Below are 17,237 nucleotides of genomic sequence, written 5' to 3'. Positions count from 1 at the left end.
ATGAGGTTTTGAGTACCGCTAGCACTGGCATAAGGCGTTACAACTTTCTTTGCATAGGTCTCGCAGTTTTGGGCCTTTAAGCTTGGCAGCTGGCATGGGACATGTTGTAGCTGTGTGGCTGGGATTATTAGTTGGTACGGGACATAAAAACTCCGGTAAACATGAATTGTGTGGTCCTCAGTATGTCACCTTGATCTGATTACAAGGACATGGTTTTGGGTGAGACGGGAATTAGGTTGCTGGGAAAAGGAACCTCTTAGTTCTGTTAAAGATGATTTTAGAATTAGTATATAGACTTTCTAACTATTTGCCGATGAAAGCCTTTTTCTCTTTCTCTACTGTGGAATTTTTTAGCATGGGTAGCAGTCCAAGACTGAAACCTTCAAAGATAGCTAAGTCTCATGAAGAGTAGACAGTAGCAGTGTGTGGGTTCTGTCAGCTCTGTCTCAATCTTGTGGAATTCCAGAGACAATTTCAATGTCTGAGCTGTGTGAAAGAATTTCATGTTTCAAATCTTCCACGGGGCAGCTCTAGTTTTTGGGGGGAGTCTGAAGCTTAAGAGAAAAAAAACACAAAAATTTGAATATAAAATTAGGTGTGAAAGTAAACATTTATTAAGAACATGAAACAAAATCACAACAAATTACTGGTGGCTTGGCGATCCAGATGTCTTTTTTTGAAATCTCTTTGCCAATTTATCTGGAATGCTTATCTAGAAATCCTTCCTGGTTGTGGCCTTGCTTTTCCTTTCCTACCAGAACACTATGACTCCCAGAACTTACAATAGCAGGCCCTGATGTGTGAGCTTTATTAAACTTCATCAGTCTGTCTCTGCCTTCTTCGGAGCTTGTCCTTCCAGGCCCCATTAGTCATCTGAGAGAACATTCACCTCTTACGAAGGGATGATAGCATACTTCAGGGAGATGATTCTCCCCACTTAGAATTCTGAGATTCCTCATGAACAGAAAAATGTGGTCTAACAGGACAAAAGTGCTCATTTACAGGGTGCTAGGCTGAATTGTGTCCTGTGCTCCATTCATATGTTAAAGTCCTAACCTCCAGTACCTCAGCATGTGAAATAGGGCCTGTATTTGGAGATAGGGCCTTTAAAGAGGTAATTAATGTAAAATGAGGTCATATTGGTGGGCCCTAACTGAGTATGACTGGTGTCCTTATAAGAAGCAGAGATTGGGACATAGACACAGAGGGAAGACGATGTGAAGACACAGGGAGAAGATGACCATCCAAAAGCCAAGGAGAGAGGCCTCAGAAGGAACCAACACTGCCAACACCTTGATCTTGGGCAATCAGCTTCCAGAACTGTGAGAAAATGAGTTTCCAAAGAGGAAGTACCTAACCCACCCGGGTATCAGATGTGGGAAAGCAGTGGATTTTCAGGTATAGTAATCATAGATCTTGGGCCAGAAGCCTGGGCCTCCCCACTCCCTTTTAGAGGTGACTGCTAACACACAGGCCTAAACTGTTGATCTTAGTTCTCCCAGCAATGTTTATTTGAACAACTCAACATTTCACTGAGTAGCAGGTGATTAAGCATGAATTTACAGAGAAGAGATCAGTAGGTGACATAGTTAGAAAACAGGCACCTCCTGTAGTCAGTGGTTACCCCTACTAGGAATGAGATCTGAAAAGGCAGCAGGAGGGATGGTTACAATGCATTTGCAACAGATTGGAATGCAAGTCAAAAAAGTGCGAGACAGAGGACAAGGAGGTGTCACTGGGAGCTGCTCACAGGGAACCGACTCACTTCTTCAGAGAGGACTCCTCAGGACACAGCGTTCTGCAGGCTCCTGACACTCAGGATAGCCCATTCTTCCCTCACGCTTGTGGTCCTGAAAGCTGTCCGGTGTAGCATGCCATCCGACTGGAAAACAGTGGCCCCTCCTTCTGCCTCTATCCCACTGTATTAGTTTGCTGGGGCTGCTGTGCTTTCTCATCTTTTTACGTAGTGCAGCTGAATATGTAAATACTAAGAAAATATTCACTGAATGCATTCAGACATTTCTGAATGAAATGTGAGGTTTCTTAGACACTAGAAGGAAACTTAGTCTAGTGGAAAGGGCACATTGGACATACTGCAGTTGGACAGTCTTGGTTTATGCTCCACCATTTATACCAGTAAATGGGAAGGGCCACTTCTTTTAAACTTTAGTTTCCTCCTTTGTTGAATGAGGCTAGTAGCAGCCTCTAGTAGAAATTACTTAATCGATCATGATGACAGAAGGATAAAACACAGGGTTACCATGAAGTATCTTGCCAGGCTGTTCTAGACCAATACTCTAGTCATGCATCAGATTTGTCTGAGGATGATTCACATTTAGAAGGATCCAGGCCCAGCTCCAAGATCTAACTCAGTAAGCCTAGGGTGAGCCCTGATAATCTGCATTTTTATAAATACCCCTCAGTGATGTTACTGTGCAAACAAATTTGGGAGCCAGTGCTCTAGACTATCCTTATTGATTTCAGAATCATTTATAAGTAGTGGGCATTACAGATCTCTGGTAGAGACTTAGAGTTTATACCCTTTTTGATCACCCCACAGAACTCTGTAATCACAGATTGCCTCATGAGGTTTATGTCTTATAAACATGCTTTAGAACGGCTATATGAAATACTTCAAGTTTCAATAAAATTATAGTTGATTACTTTTCCACACTCAACTGTATCAAACAAAATAAAATGGGTTGATTATTAGGAAACAAAAATATAGTTATATTTTAAAAAATAGAAAAAAATCTATAAGTTTTTCACTAATTTCAACCTCAATTGTAACAATTCTATAACCATTTACATTTCAGTAATTCTTTTTGCTAAAATGTGAACCTATTATTTACTTTTTTAGCCTGTATTTCTTGTTTTCCTGTAGATACAACTGTTTATATGACTTGCTGATTCCTTAATTTCAACAAAATTCCTTGCCTTATTTCCATCCCTCTTTTCCTGATACTTCCCTCCAAAACAAAAGGACAATGGTCCCCTAAGGAATGACGGTTTCTTTTTTGTGGTTGCATCCCTTTTGGTGGATCTCCCCAAAACTGAAAACTTTGCTTCAGTTTGTATTGCTCCGTCATCTTCAATATCCAAGTAAGCATCAGGCCCTTGCAATTATTCCTTCATAGATTTTCCAGGCTGCATCCTTTTTCCTCTTTTTCCACTGTCACCCATTTATGCCTCTGCCATCTGCTTTACCTATTTGTTATGGATTGAACTGTGTTCCCCCAAAATTCATCTGTTGAAGCCCTAACTCCTTCCCCCATTACTGTATTTGGAGAAGGAGCCTTTAAAAGGGTAATTAAGATTAGACGAAGTCATAAAGATGCGACCCTACTCTGATAGGACTGGTTTCCTTCTAAGAAGAGGAAGAAACACCAGAGCACATGCAATCTCTATTTCTCTCTCTCCCCTCATGTGTGTGGAGGGAAGACCATGCAAGGACATAAGAGAGTAGGTAACAATTTGCAAGCTGAGCGAGGCCTCACCAGAAACCAACCCTGCTGGAACCTTGATCTTGGACTTCCAGCCTCCAGAAAAGTGAGAAAATATACGTCTATTGTTTAAGTCACCCAGCCTGTGGTATTTTGTTATGGCAGCCCAGGCTGACTGATACACTCGCTATTTGTCACTTTGTGCTTGGAGGAAGCAGCTTCCCTCTTTCCAGACCCTCTTGCACAAGTAGCACAGTCAGCACAGATAATTACATTAGTCTTCTATTGCTGCACACCAAAGCACCACGAACTTAGTGGCTTAAAACAACACCCATTTATTATCTTGGTTTTTATGACTCAGTAGTGTGGGCATAGTTTAGCTGGGTCCCCTGCTCAGAGCCTCACAAGCTGCAGTTAGGGTGCTGGTTGAAACAGCAGTCTCATCTGAGGTTAAGAGTTCTCTTCCAAGCTCATGATTTTTGGCAGAATTCATTTCCTTGCAGGTGTAGAATTTGTGGTGGCCCCTTCAAACTCAGCAGGAGAATCTCTGAAATTTCTAGTCTTTTGTAAAGAGCTAATCTGATTAGGTCAGGGCTATCCAGTACAATCTTCCTTTTGGTTGATTCAAAGTCAACTGATTAAGGTTCTTAATTATCTGTAAAAATTCTCTTCTCCCATCACATGCAATGGTTCTGTCCAACGTGGTGTGTATACGAGAGGGTGAGAATCTTAGAGGGCTATTTTAGATTTCTGCCTACCATACATGTGATTCCTAGATTCCTGTTTAGTACTAAAGGTTATGCACAATGCTTTGATTTGTAGTTTCTGTTGTACTCAAGCTTGAAAGAATGTACAAATGAAAAGATGGAAATGCGCATAATAAGCATTAGTGCAGTAGGAGTGGAGCAGATAGTCCAATGTGCCAGGAGTTCTGAGGAGCTCCCTGTGGCCTGACAAAGGCTTCTTAGAGAACATAAAATATCAGTTGAGCCTTAAAGATGAGCTGAATTGAAATTGCCAGAAGGAATACTTGTGTTGTCAGTGTATAATAACGTTGTTTTACCTCATACTGTTTATTTTTACTTATAATATTTTCAATGAGTTGAATTAAATGTTGCTAAAGATTCGTTTACCGTAAAAATTTTAATTGCTTACCTACTGGGTACCTGTCTGTATAATGCAGTCTTTTTAACCTGTTACTTGTTTTGGAAAGTTCCATTTGGAGAGTAGGTGGGAAGATAGAGAGATAAGTGTATATAGTTAGCCATTACCCTTTTAGTCTTTCATTCATGGGGCAAACAGGTCATTTCCTCTTTCCAGCTCAAAACGCTTTTATTTGTAAATTGAGGGTTTAGATGGAATAATTTATAAGGACCTTTTCCTGACTTCCTCCCAGATTTCTTTGACATCTCAGAATAAGCTAGGCCTCCTTATTTTTATACATTTAAAATGTATAAAAATATATTTTATAAAATAAAATAAAGTAGCACCTCTACTTTATTACTTTCATCTCCCTTAAAATTACTTGTCAAAAGTTTATCCCCACTAGATTTTAAAGTATCCATGGTCATGGAATATATCTCGTTTACCATTGGATTCCAGTGCCTGGCACAGTGCTTGATATATAACAGGTGCTTACTAATTATTTATTGATCAAGTGAACAATCATTTCTGATTCTTCCAAATGAATAAGCTCTTATTTCTATATGCTCAGTCACCTATTAAAATATTATAGAAATGTTGGTCGTGTTTTCCTCTGATGGGCGGGGCAGAGTTAATGGTGGCCCTGTCGGTAGAGTACAGTGGAGCAGGAGGTCTTGGGGCCAAGTGGACTTCTTATGGATGCTTGTTCAAGGTGGCCAGAGGAATCATATAAAGAGAGCAGTTGAAAGAAACCAAGGTTGAAGCTAGGAAAGTGGTGGTAAGTGACAGATTCAGCAGGTAAGGTAAGGATGATGAAAATGGGCAGCAAGTTTAGTAGACAGATGTTGGAAGGCAGTATGAAATCAGCTGCAAGAAAGGGACTGAGAGAGTGATTTAGAACTAAAACAGTGAACAAAACGGAAGTGCAGGCTCCCCTGTTTTATGTTGTACCTGGTGTGCCGGTAGGTGAAGGGGGAAGTGTGAGACTGGTAATCTAAGGAATTACACAGGATAAGGGAGTTTGTTATGCCCTAGGTGAATCCTTTCTGTGGATTTATAGGATACCACTATTCTCTGATATTTAGAGCGTTCAACTTAAAAATGGGCCATAAGCAGATAATTTGCTCTAAGTTCTGTTTTATTTAGAAACTAAAATGTTTTCCCATGAATTCAGTGTTACATGAAGGTTGATTAGATTTTCAAGGCAATCCAAGAACACTATTTAATGTGCATTTTACTAAGAACGTTATGGAAATGCTTAAATGGTTCGTTTTTTTGGAAATCAAACATATGTTATATTTTCAGATTGCTTTATAAGAAAATATAAAAATCTAATTCTAATATATGTAATATGAAATTCGAATATATGTATTATGCTTACCAGTTTCTTAGTCATAAATAACAAAAATACTTCTGTGATTTACTTACTACTGTTTTGCTTGAAATTATAATTTTTTAAATTTCTTAATCTTGTGGGAGTAAGTACATTAATTTCCATTTTAAGCCTCCATTTGATATTAAAATTAGAACAACTTGTTCAAATCCTGTAGTTTTTTCTTGAATAAATATTGCTGAATTTTCATTGAACAACTTGGCTTAGGTTTAGTTTTGGAAAGTCACCAAAATCTTTTCCTTCCTCATTTATTTCTTCAGCTCCAAAGTCATTTTCATTTTCTTCCCTGGTAAAGTTACTTCATTAGGCATCTCTTTGCCTAGCTTATAAAAATTAAATCTTTTTTGTAGTGGTTCATTTTAAGTAGCACACATTCTGTGCTTTTATATTCAGGAACATAGTATTTGTTCATTGTATAAATTTGGTCCCATATTAAATTATTACCACACTTTTTTCACTGCTAGGGCTGTGAATAACTTTTTGAGGTTATCCTATACTAACCCTTTCAACCTACCAATGGGGAAAAAGAGGCCCAGAAAAGGGGAATAGTGTGTCCAACATCTCATGACAAGTTAAAGGTGAGACATAACCAGAACTCTGATGTCTTAACTCCTTGTTTAGTGACTCTTTTGCAACATCTTGCCTGTAGTATTTGTTTTCATTTTAGACTCTGGGCTGGATTACTTTCTAAAAAAGTGTCTTAGGTATAGTTTTATGCAAATTTCACAGGTAAAAAATAGTCAACCAAATAATGCAAAGGGCTTAGCAGAATCTTTAGACTGAAAGGGGCATAAGATCATGTATTCCCTGTCAAACTTTAATCAGGTTGCTTTGTAGTGATGATAAGAAGGATTAAATATTGAGCCCAAGGGCACTGAGACCACTAGCAGCACAGAAGTTGGTTCTACAGCCTCCCACCCTGCACAAGTGGAAAAGATTCATGACCACATTGTTTAGTTGTTTACACTCCTAGAAAAAAAAAAACAACAACAATAAGGCTTAGCCATGTTAACTTGTAGAACATGATAATTATGAAATTTAAGGAGGAAGAAAATACAGAGTTGTAGATATAGGAACTTCTACACTTCAGAGATCACTCAGATTTCAATCATTCACGGAACAAGAGTTTACTGAGTTTCTGTGGTTAGACAGGTGTTCCCCACCCTCCAGACACTTATATATTTGAGGTATAAAAGGAAAGGTGACAGGAAGAAGGTTGGAAGGGAGAATGTGGAAATAACCAGGCCCTTTCTGGGATGAGAGGAAAAGTCAGTACCACTAGCCTGATTTCCTCGTTCTGCCTCCGCACGTCTGCGTTTACTGTTCCCATGCAATTCTCCCTTTGCTGCACATTGTCCTTATTGTTCTCTGATTGTTCCCCTTCTCGCCAAACTTGTGGGAGCCTCACAAGTATTTATTATAATTGTTCCTTGGAAGAACTTGAGGTACTGTGCTGAGAACCTTCATGTTTTCCAAGGAAAGTACTGTAAAAATCGCACATAAACAAGAATTATTGTTTTAGACAAGCTCTTCCAAGACAAATCATCCATGCTACTAGTTTCTGGCACAACCCTATCGCTAACCATCCATCTTGATCATATTTGAGGCTGAAGCACTTTTCTTACCTCAGGCTCTTCCTTCCCTCCTGATTTGCTGACATTTCCAGTTCTTGCCAAGTATTTATTGTTGATTAGAGGTTGCATAGGTTACTACCTGGTCTGTGATGATGTCGTTAGTCAGGCTGAGATTTATATTGAATACTGAAGCTCTGCAATAGGGGCTTGGTACTAGTATGTTTGCTGGTCTTTTCTTAAAGATTTTGCTGTTAAGGCAAATGATACTCAGACCAAGAGTGGCTGGTTTTGAACTAGGCACACAATTTGTCTTTAGTGAAATGCAAGTTCTTTACAATGGCAGTGGGGGTGGGGAAGAAAGGCTGGGAGCTTTGAAGATCAGAGTTAAGTAATGGCTGTGGTTTTATGTTCTTCCCTGTAGTTCATTGAGAAATAAGAATTATAACCCACTTTAATGTATGTGTCTGGTACTGTGCTAAGCAGTTTAACATGGATTATCCCATTTCATCTTTATAGTACCATGATGAAGTAGATACTGTATTCCTAATTCATGGATGTGGAGACTGAGGCTTATTGAGTTTCAAGTACCTTGCCTTGTCATATATCCATTAAGTGTCAGAGTCAGGATTGAACCCAGGCCAGTCAGTTTTCAAGGCTTGAGCTCCTAATCACTGTGTTAAACTGTTAAACTTGGGTTTTCCTTCATTGTGGTGGATCTTACCTGTTTTCTTTTCTTTTCTTTCTTTTTTTATCTTCTAGTGTGTTTTATGCCCTTCTCTCTTTTCATCCAAACCACGGGAGACTTATTCAAACCTATGTCGAGGAAAAAAGATCCTAAATTACTTCACAGGAATCAGCAGCCCAATGTTAACTTAATTTTAGACAGAACATTAGACTATGTGACCTCCAAAACCCCTTTAACTCCTGACAGTCTGTGATTCCAGAGAGGGATCTGGGTCTGAGTCACTGTTGTAACCCTTACTAACTACATAACCTGAGACAAGAAACATTACCTCACAGGGCCTCAGTTTTCTTTTTCTGTAAAATAAGAATAAAGTGACATATCTCAGAATTGATATGGCATTTGTGAAAGCATTGAGCACAACATCTAGAGTTTCACATCTTTATAGCTAGACTGTTCAGATGGTTAATTTTCTCAGCAGTAACAATTTTTTAAGATGAAGCTCACTTCTTAAGATCCCATTAATTAGAAAAAGCATGGTCATTGCAGTTGAGATAAAGTGTATCTTTTCACAAAGACAAGGCTTTAACAACCAGTGGACAGCTATAGAAACTCAAAATAGTAAGTGACCCTAAAGATGATATAATCCAATTCTGTTATTTTGTAGATCTCAACACTGAAACCCAAAGAGGTTAAATGGGTTTCCCCAAATCACACATTAAGTTGGTGGTAATTTCAAAGCCAGAACTTATTTCATCTGATTCCAGGCGCAGTGTTTTTGCTGCAGAATTCTAATAAACTCAAGATGAAGGATGAGGTTAGAAGGAAAATTATTTTAATTACATTATTAAAAAAACTGTTATATCCAATTTATTTCTATTTCTATGTTAATAATTGTTTATGGGCTTCCCTGGTGGCGCAGTGGTTGAGAATCTGCCTGCCAATGCAGGGGACACGGGTTCGAGCCCTGGTCTGGGAGGATCCCACATGCCGCGGAGCAACTGGGCCCGTGAGCCACAATTACTGAGCCTGTGCGTCTGGAGCCTGTGCTCCGCAACAAGAGAGGCCGCGACAGTGAGAGGCCTGCGCACCGTGATGAAGAGTGGCCCCCACTTGCAGCAACTAGAGAAAGCCCTTGCACAGAAACAAAGACCCAACACAGCCATAAATAAATAAGTAAAAATAAATAAATAAACCCAAAGTTAAAAAACAAAAAACAAAAAAAACCCCAAAAAAACCCAAACATACAGCGCTTTATTCATTCATTCATTCAACAAAACCAACATTTAAAAAAAAAATTGTTTATGTAGTAAATCTTATTTACAGTAAAGAACTAGGGGGAAAATTAGACTGTAGAATTCAATAGATGTGGATTTAAGATGCAGCTCTGTTACTTATTAGGTATTTGACCTTGAAGCTTAAAACTCTGTCTGTTTCCTTATCAGTAAAATGGGGATAATGGTTATAATTTTCTAGTGGTTGGAAGATTAAGTGAGATAGTACATGTGAGGTGCTTAGTGAAGTCATCATTTCATAAATGGTAACACTTAATGGTAACAATATGCCCACAAAGTCAATGGGCACAACTTCAGTTACCACTACAACTACACCATCCACGGGTGAATTGCCAGTGGAACCAAATATGCCTGATTTCTAGTGAAAATCAATAAATGTCAGGACCAAATAGTTAGCCAAGATGTCCCTTGACTACAGGCTGCTCACACCACTGACTGATTTAGGGAATTCTCCTGAAGCACCGACATGGTGCTTAGTAGTGAGCCAGTCCATAAAGTTCTAGTGCATGAGCTTTTACTGAGAAGAGCTGCTTACTGTCACGAAAAAGCCATTTATATTTCCCTTGCCTTTGGTAAGTAAATATGAGTAAATACATTATACAGTTAGTTATGGACACTGGAGACTTCCAGGAAGAGATAGATGTCAATAATAGCAATACTCTAAATGTTTAAATAAACCTAAAACTAGATACAATTCCTGTTTGTTAATTCTTCTATTTAAAGGGGTCTACTGTGAAACTCTGACTGATGGAGATAGTAGAATATATATGCAAGAGTGTCATTTGTTTTTAAGAAAGAGTATGGCTGAATGAGCTGGTTTTGTGGAATGATAAACACCATTAAGAGAAATGCTCTCTTATTTTTCTATCTTTTACTTGAATAATAAAATGCAGTAGTACATTTTTTCTCCTACTAATAATTTCTTAAATCATAGAACTGTGGGAGAAATATTAAATAATCCATATTTATTGAACTCAAGGCAATTGATACCTGGCATCCTAGAAATGTAGGCTATGCTATTTCAAATTGGAAGCGTTTTTATTTTTATTTTTACTTTTATTTTTTATTTATTTATTTTTTATTTCTATTTATTTATTTATTTAGTTTTGGCTGCGTCGGGTCTTCATTGCTACACACGGGCTTTCTCTAGTTGCGGTGAGCCGGAGCTACTCATCGTTGCAGTGTGCAGGCTTCTCATTGCGGTGGCTTCTCTTGTTGTGAGCACAGGCTCTTAGCGCACAGGCTTCAGTAGCTGTGACATGCGGGCTCAGCAGTTGTGGCTCATGGGTTTAGTTGCTCCACAGCATGTGGGATCTTCCCGGACCAGGGATCAAACCCATGTCCCCTGTATTGGCAGGCGGATTCTTAACAACTGCGCCACCAGGGAAGTCCCGGAAGCATTTTTAAAATAATAAATTCCACAGTTCATCTTATACCAAAGAAAATCCAGTATCTTCTGTGCTAGATTTTATACAAATAACAGCCTCCTGACATCTGTTTGCAAATGTTCTCTTTCTGTTTACTTATATTAACTGTGTTGGTAAGAAATTAGGATTATTATTACAAAATAGTAGTTTGATTACTTTAGTCCAGTGATAATGGAATCTAGAAGGAAGAGGAAGTTGAGTCAGTGCAGATTTTGTAAATTAATTCGATGTGGAACCTTGGAACCAGTTCCTAGAGTATAAATTGATTAGACACTGCAACAATGCATTGTTCAAATATAATAATGGTTATGTAGACATTGTCATGGATTTGTCTATTTATTACTGCTATGCTTGACAGTATTTTCAAGGAATCCCTGAATATATACTAATAATATAATTTTTCATCCTTGAATCATGAAAGCTACAAGTTCAGGAAAAATCTAAAGAGGCAGACAGATGGACAGAAAGTAGAAGAGAGATAGAGGTAGAGATAATGAAAGAGAGAGAGGAAGAAGAAGGTAGAGGAGAAGAGGAGGAAGGGGGAAGAGGAGGATACAGGAAAGGAGGGAGGGAGAGAGAAAGAGAAATGCATTAAGTGAAACTTGGCCAATGTCCAGAGCAGCTATTTCTCACTTTAGCTTTTATCCTGTAATCCAAAACTGAGAGGAAATATCATTTGACAGCTGCATCTCAGAAATAGGAAAGGGCTCTAAATCAGTCACTCCTATAGAAGACTTGATGTCTTAGGCTCTTATGAAGGACCCATATATCTGTTCATCTTTGAGCACACATTTCTCATATCTGTTTTTCTGTCCAGAGCAATGCTGTCTCTACTTGCCTGTTGCGTCTTAACTGTTTTCATTGCTGTGTAAATATTGCATGATTTGGAATATTGCCACTTGCGATCATGTCATCTTTAAGAAATTTGAACATGCTAAGAGTACACGTTATCTTCAGTTGTGATGAGTTGATTCATTACTGGATACTAGTTAGCCAAAGATAGAAGTAATTTTTATGCTATTAATCATATGTTTCCTGCAAGCTCTATGGTAGGTGTCAAAAAAGGAAAATTGTACAAACATTTTATCCATTAATATCATCTTAATTTTTGAAGAATGTCTCATGCTTCTTCAGGGAAGGTGTGGCATAATTTAAGAACAATGTAGATCTATTAGTGGGTAGTTTTTAGAAAGGAAATAGAAGTTGCATGTGAAACTCAAAGGGAAATCATTTGACATTAGTAAGGAGATCTATATAAGATTTGAGTATTTTGGAACCAGAAAATAATCTACTTAGATATGTGCCTTGTCTTACATAAATAATAAGCGTGGAATTAAGGATAAGAGTCTGTGTAGGTTGGAATCTGAACTAGAATACAGCCAGGTTTTGAGCCTTATACTGATTGCCCTTACATCAATCTTGCACAAGTTAATGTCGCATGATTCAGATATCTTCTGTGAAGGAGGAAGATGAATTACATTCATTCACCAACCATTTATGGGATGTCTACCATGAGTCACAAACTATGTTAGGCATTGAGGATATAAGTATAAATAAGATAAATTCACACCCTTCAGGAGCACAGATGATAAATGAAGATAAACAGGGTTCTAAACATGGTAAAGGCAAAGGGCAGCCCTGGGGGGCCAGTCCAGACTCCTTCTTCTCTGTCCAGACTGCAGCTGAATGACGCTGGACAAAAAGTACTATGCCTTTCAGGGCCTTTTTTCCTCAGCTAAAAACTGAGGATGACAATGGCAAAACTTAAAAACTCCTCTCATCCATAAATAAAAAATAATAATAATAATAAATAAATAAACAAACAAACAAAACCTCTCAGAAAGTTGTCAGTAAGTCCAAGTAAGAATAGAATAGCAACATCTTATAAATGGTAAAGTGTTAAACTTATGGGAGTTATTTTAGAAAGGAAATATAGTAGAGTGGAATGGGCATGGATTTGGAATTGTTAAACTCAGTTCAGATCTCAGCTCTACAACTTAAAAATTATATGGAATTGAGATGTCATGAAGATTAAATAAAGTCATTCATTCATCCATCCAACAAAGTTCTTAAGTACCTATCTTTTGCTAGGCATAAGATTGAAAAACTGCAAAGGGCCAGATAGTAAGTATTTTACTTACTGCCTGTGGGCTATATGGTGTTCACTGCAACTACTAAACTCAGTTGTTGTAGAGTGAAAACAGCCAAAAAGAATTCATAAACAAATAGGTTTTCTTGTGTTCTGATACAAATTTATTACTTCATAACTTTATTACTCCTACTCCTGCCTGTTATGGATTAAACATGGTCTTTGATCTTGTGGTGGTTTTATTCTAGTGGGCAATATAGGCAAATCAAAAGAAAACAAAAAAAGCAAGATCATGCAGATAACCTTTCTCTAATCACCTGTGGAAATGAGTGCTATGTCTTTCAGTGCATGATAATGAGTAGGAGCTTGATGACTGCTTGTTGAGTTACATATGCAGAAGTATTTTCTACTTGTTCTCTGTTTTCTGTAACTATGTTTTCTTCAGTGTTGAAAACACGGTTGGTAATCCACAAAAGACACTGAATGAATTTATAAATTCTCACTTATAAATTGTGTGTCTCAACAAGATTCTGAGGCCAAACATACTACTAAATGCTAATCTGTTGAGGGTCATTTATATTATTATTTTACAAAATTTCAAGTAGGCAGTGGTATTCATTAGCTTTAAGGTGAATTCTGACTCTGCCTCAGTTCTGGGACTCTGGGAACAGAGTAAGGTTGTCAGTGCTAGACTTTTGAGAGGTGCCCTCAATGTCTCCTGCACAGGTTCAAAAAGTCTTGGCAGAAAGGCACAAAGGATTGTCTGTGCCCTTGATCCAACATCTACTAGGGTCACTATGTAAGGAAGAAATAGAAAATGGATTAAAATTAACTTTCAAACTGTATTTTTATAGCATAATCTGCTATTGAGCTTTCTATGAGTTTGAAAATCTGTAGGAACAAGGGTAACCATGGGATCTCAAATTTTGTAAACTGTCTCATTTTCAAACTGTGCTGGATCTTTTAAGACCACAAAACTCAGCCCTTCCCTTATTCTCCTCCTCAAAGATACATGGGGCATGTGGACATACAGGGATAGCCTAAACTCTCCACAGATTCCCTCAATCCCCCAAATCATATGAATAAAGGGGATAGGGATATCTTGATTGGTCACTGAAATTATAAAATTGTTGACTTAAGAGTACTTAGATTTCATTCATTCAAACTATTCATTTATGGGTAGAGAAACAGTCTCCTAGAGAAGATGATGATTGTATTTAGTTTTGGGGTTAGGAAATTTAGAAGTAGGTAAAATGGAATTAGTTTCAATTTGAAAATAAATGACTAGGTTATTTTTAATTTTTATAAGATACTACTTTTAGAATTCAATATACAATCATATATTATTATAAAAATTAATAATACCAGACATGTATGTAATGCTGACTATGATCCAGGCTTATTAAAGCGACCTTCCAAGTCACCCAATGCTATTATTAGTATTCCCTTTCTACAGATGACACAACTACAGAAGAAAGAATGTGAAGCTTACCTAAGAATATGAAGCAAGGAGGTCACAGAGGTGGGATTTGAATTCAGGTGTTCTGCTTACAGAGTGAGATTTCCTCTATGATGTACAAAATTATTATCTCTTTCAGTTCGTATGACTACACAATGAGACAGCGATCAGACCCTCAGCAGGATTAACATTTGAATGCGGAATTGCTTAAATATAAATAGACTATCAATATTAATGATAGTCTATTTTAGGCAATAACAATCAGTGTATACTAGGATTTTTTCTAGGAGATTTCCTTAATGCCAGTCACAGAATAGCCTCATTGATACCTGAATTATACTTCATGGAAATAAGTTTTTGTTTGTTTGTTTGTTTTTATTGAAATATAATTGACCCTCAACACTATGTTAGTTCCTGCTGCACTAAATACTGATTGGATATTTCTATACATTCCACAGTGATTACCATGATAAGTCTAGTTACCGTCTGTCACCATGCAGTTATTACAGTATTATTGACTATATTCCCCATGCTGTACATTTCATCCCTGTGACTCATTTATTTTGTAACTGGAGGTTTGTGCCCCTTAATTCCGCTCAGCTATTTCACTCATCTCACCACACCTATCCCCTCTGGCGACCACCAGATTCTTTTCTGTATCAATGAGTCTGTTTCTGTTTTGTTATGTCTGTTCATTTGTTTTGTTTTATAGATTTCACATATAAGTAAAATCACACGTTTTTTGTCTTTCTCTGTCTGACTTAACTTCATTTAGCGTAATACCACCTAGGGCTGATCTGCCTTGACTAGATTTTGACCTCTTTTCTGTCACTCTCCCTAGTCTCCTTCCTCCAGCTCTCCAGCCACACTGATCACTTGTTGTATCTACCACATACCCCAGGGCTCTGGTGTCTTTCCCTTTGCCCAGGAATAGTGCTGCTGACTCATTCTCACACTTACTTCAGGTCTCTGCTCAGTTGTCACCAATCAGAGCAGCCTTCTCTGACCACCCACATTTGGACTGTCCCCACGCACCCTCACTGTGCTTTTTTGTGCTTCTTAGTCCTTATTATCATCTGACATATATTGTGTGCTTACTCGCTTATTGTCTATTTCCACCACTAGAGAGTGGGCTTAATGAAAAAGGGGACGTTTTTGACTCACTGACATATTCAGTGCTAGAATAGTGCCTGGGATTTAATAAATATTTGTTGAATGAATGAATAAGTGATGAAAGGGGAGGAACACAAATGCAGGGCATTTCCACTGTACTTGCTGAGGCTTTACTGAGAATGGTAACAATGACCACTGGGTGGCCACAGCTACCTTCACCATCCACATGGGCCACACTCCTTGCTGAGCATACCATGCCAGAGAGCTTTGTATGCTATCATTCTTCTGAGGGGAGGGCTGCAGGCTGTTTGTCTTGGTTCTAATTGTCTAAGGGAAATGAGCCTTTAAAAGACCTGGTCAGAAAATTTTTACCAGGCTGCTTTGCAATCCGCACTCATTCACCTGTTGATTTATCCGCTGAGCACCTATTGTATGCCAAGTGCTTAAGAGAGAGAGATGAATGTGCTAGGGTCCCTGCTTCCAAGGAGCTGGCCCAGCTGTATTGGAGGAGGCAAAGGAAGAAGAGGTCACAGTCCTTCCTCATAAGAGCTCTGTCACAGGGACAAGAGGTTGTGGAGATGCAGTAGGGGCGTCCAAAACATGCAGCATGTAGGGAGCAGATTTAGAGAACAGGCTTCTCAGACAAGATGGCAAATAAACAGAGCTTTGACGAAAACTAAGGCTTTTCCAGGTGGAGGTGGTGGAAGTCTTTCCAGGAAAAGGGAGACGGCATGCAAAAAGGTCAGGAGCTGAGAGGACTTGCACAGCTGAAACTTAAGCAGATTATTTTGCCTGGAGAGTGAGCTACCAGGTGGGAGAAGAAAGAGATGAGGCTGGAGAAAGAGCGCTTAATGATGCATAAAAAAGTTAAGCTTATTTTAAAAAGCAAATTCCAGAAATGCATATCTCTATACCTCTGGGTGGGTTTTCAAGGGAACTATAACTTTAGGTGACAGGAGCCCATCATTTTTTCTGTGTGATTCAGGAAACAAAATATACAAAACTTCCACATGCAGTCATTTATTCATTTTATGTTCATCCTACTAATTTTGGTTTGAACACCTGCTATGTGCCAGGTACTATGTTAGGTTCTAGTAGTGCAGAATTAAAATAAATCCTTGGTGTTAGAAGCACATAATTAAATATTATCCACGTCTGTCAATTTAGATCCAGGAAGCTAGAAATGCAATTAAGATAGAAATACACAACTGGCTGGCTTCATGGTCATGTGAGCTGTGCAGTCCCATAGGATCTTGTGCCCAGGCGGGCGCTACACTTAGTTTAATGCTCAGCTGTAGCTGTCTTGAAATTCTTAATTTTTGAACATCCCACATTTTCATTTTGCATTAGGTCTTGCAAATTATGTAACTTATCCTTATAGTGAGATGGAATTGTGAAGTTGATCTAGAGCAGGGGTATGCAAACAACATCCCATGGACCCAATCCAGCTGACATTCTATTTTTTGTATGGTCTTTGAGCTATGAATATTTTTTACATTTCAAATGGTTGAAAAAAATCAAAAGAAGAACAATATTTCATAATATGGAAATTACATGAAATACAAACTTCAGTGTCTGTAAAAATATTTTATTTCTGCACAGCGGTGCTCTTTGTTTTT

The 17,237-nt window shown here is 38.2% G+C and overlaps 1 long non-coding RNA gene across 1 annotated transcript in view; it reads left to right on the top strand.

Moving 5' to 3' along the window:
- LOC309643626 overlaps window positions 1-17,237 on the top strand; it is a 397,818-nt gene that overhangs the window by 35,283 nt on the left and 345,298 nt on the right. The gene's annotated exons all lie outside the window — the stretch shown is intronic.

The sequence above is a fragment of the Balaenoptera physalus genome, assembly GCF_965194825.1.
Source record: "Balaenoptera physalus genome assembly, chromosome: 15".
Taxonomy (NCBI): Eukaryota; Metazoa; Chordata; class Mammalia; order Artiodactyla; family Balaenopteridae; genus Balaenoptera; species Balaenoptera physalus.
Note: the sequence above shows the minus strand (reverse complement) of the source record. Positions and strands in the feature narration are given on the sequence as shown.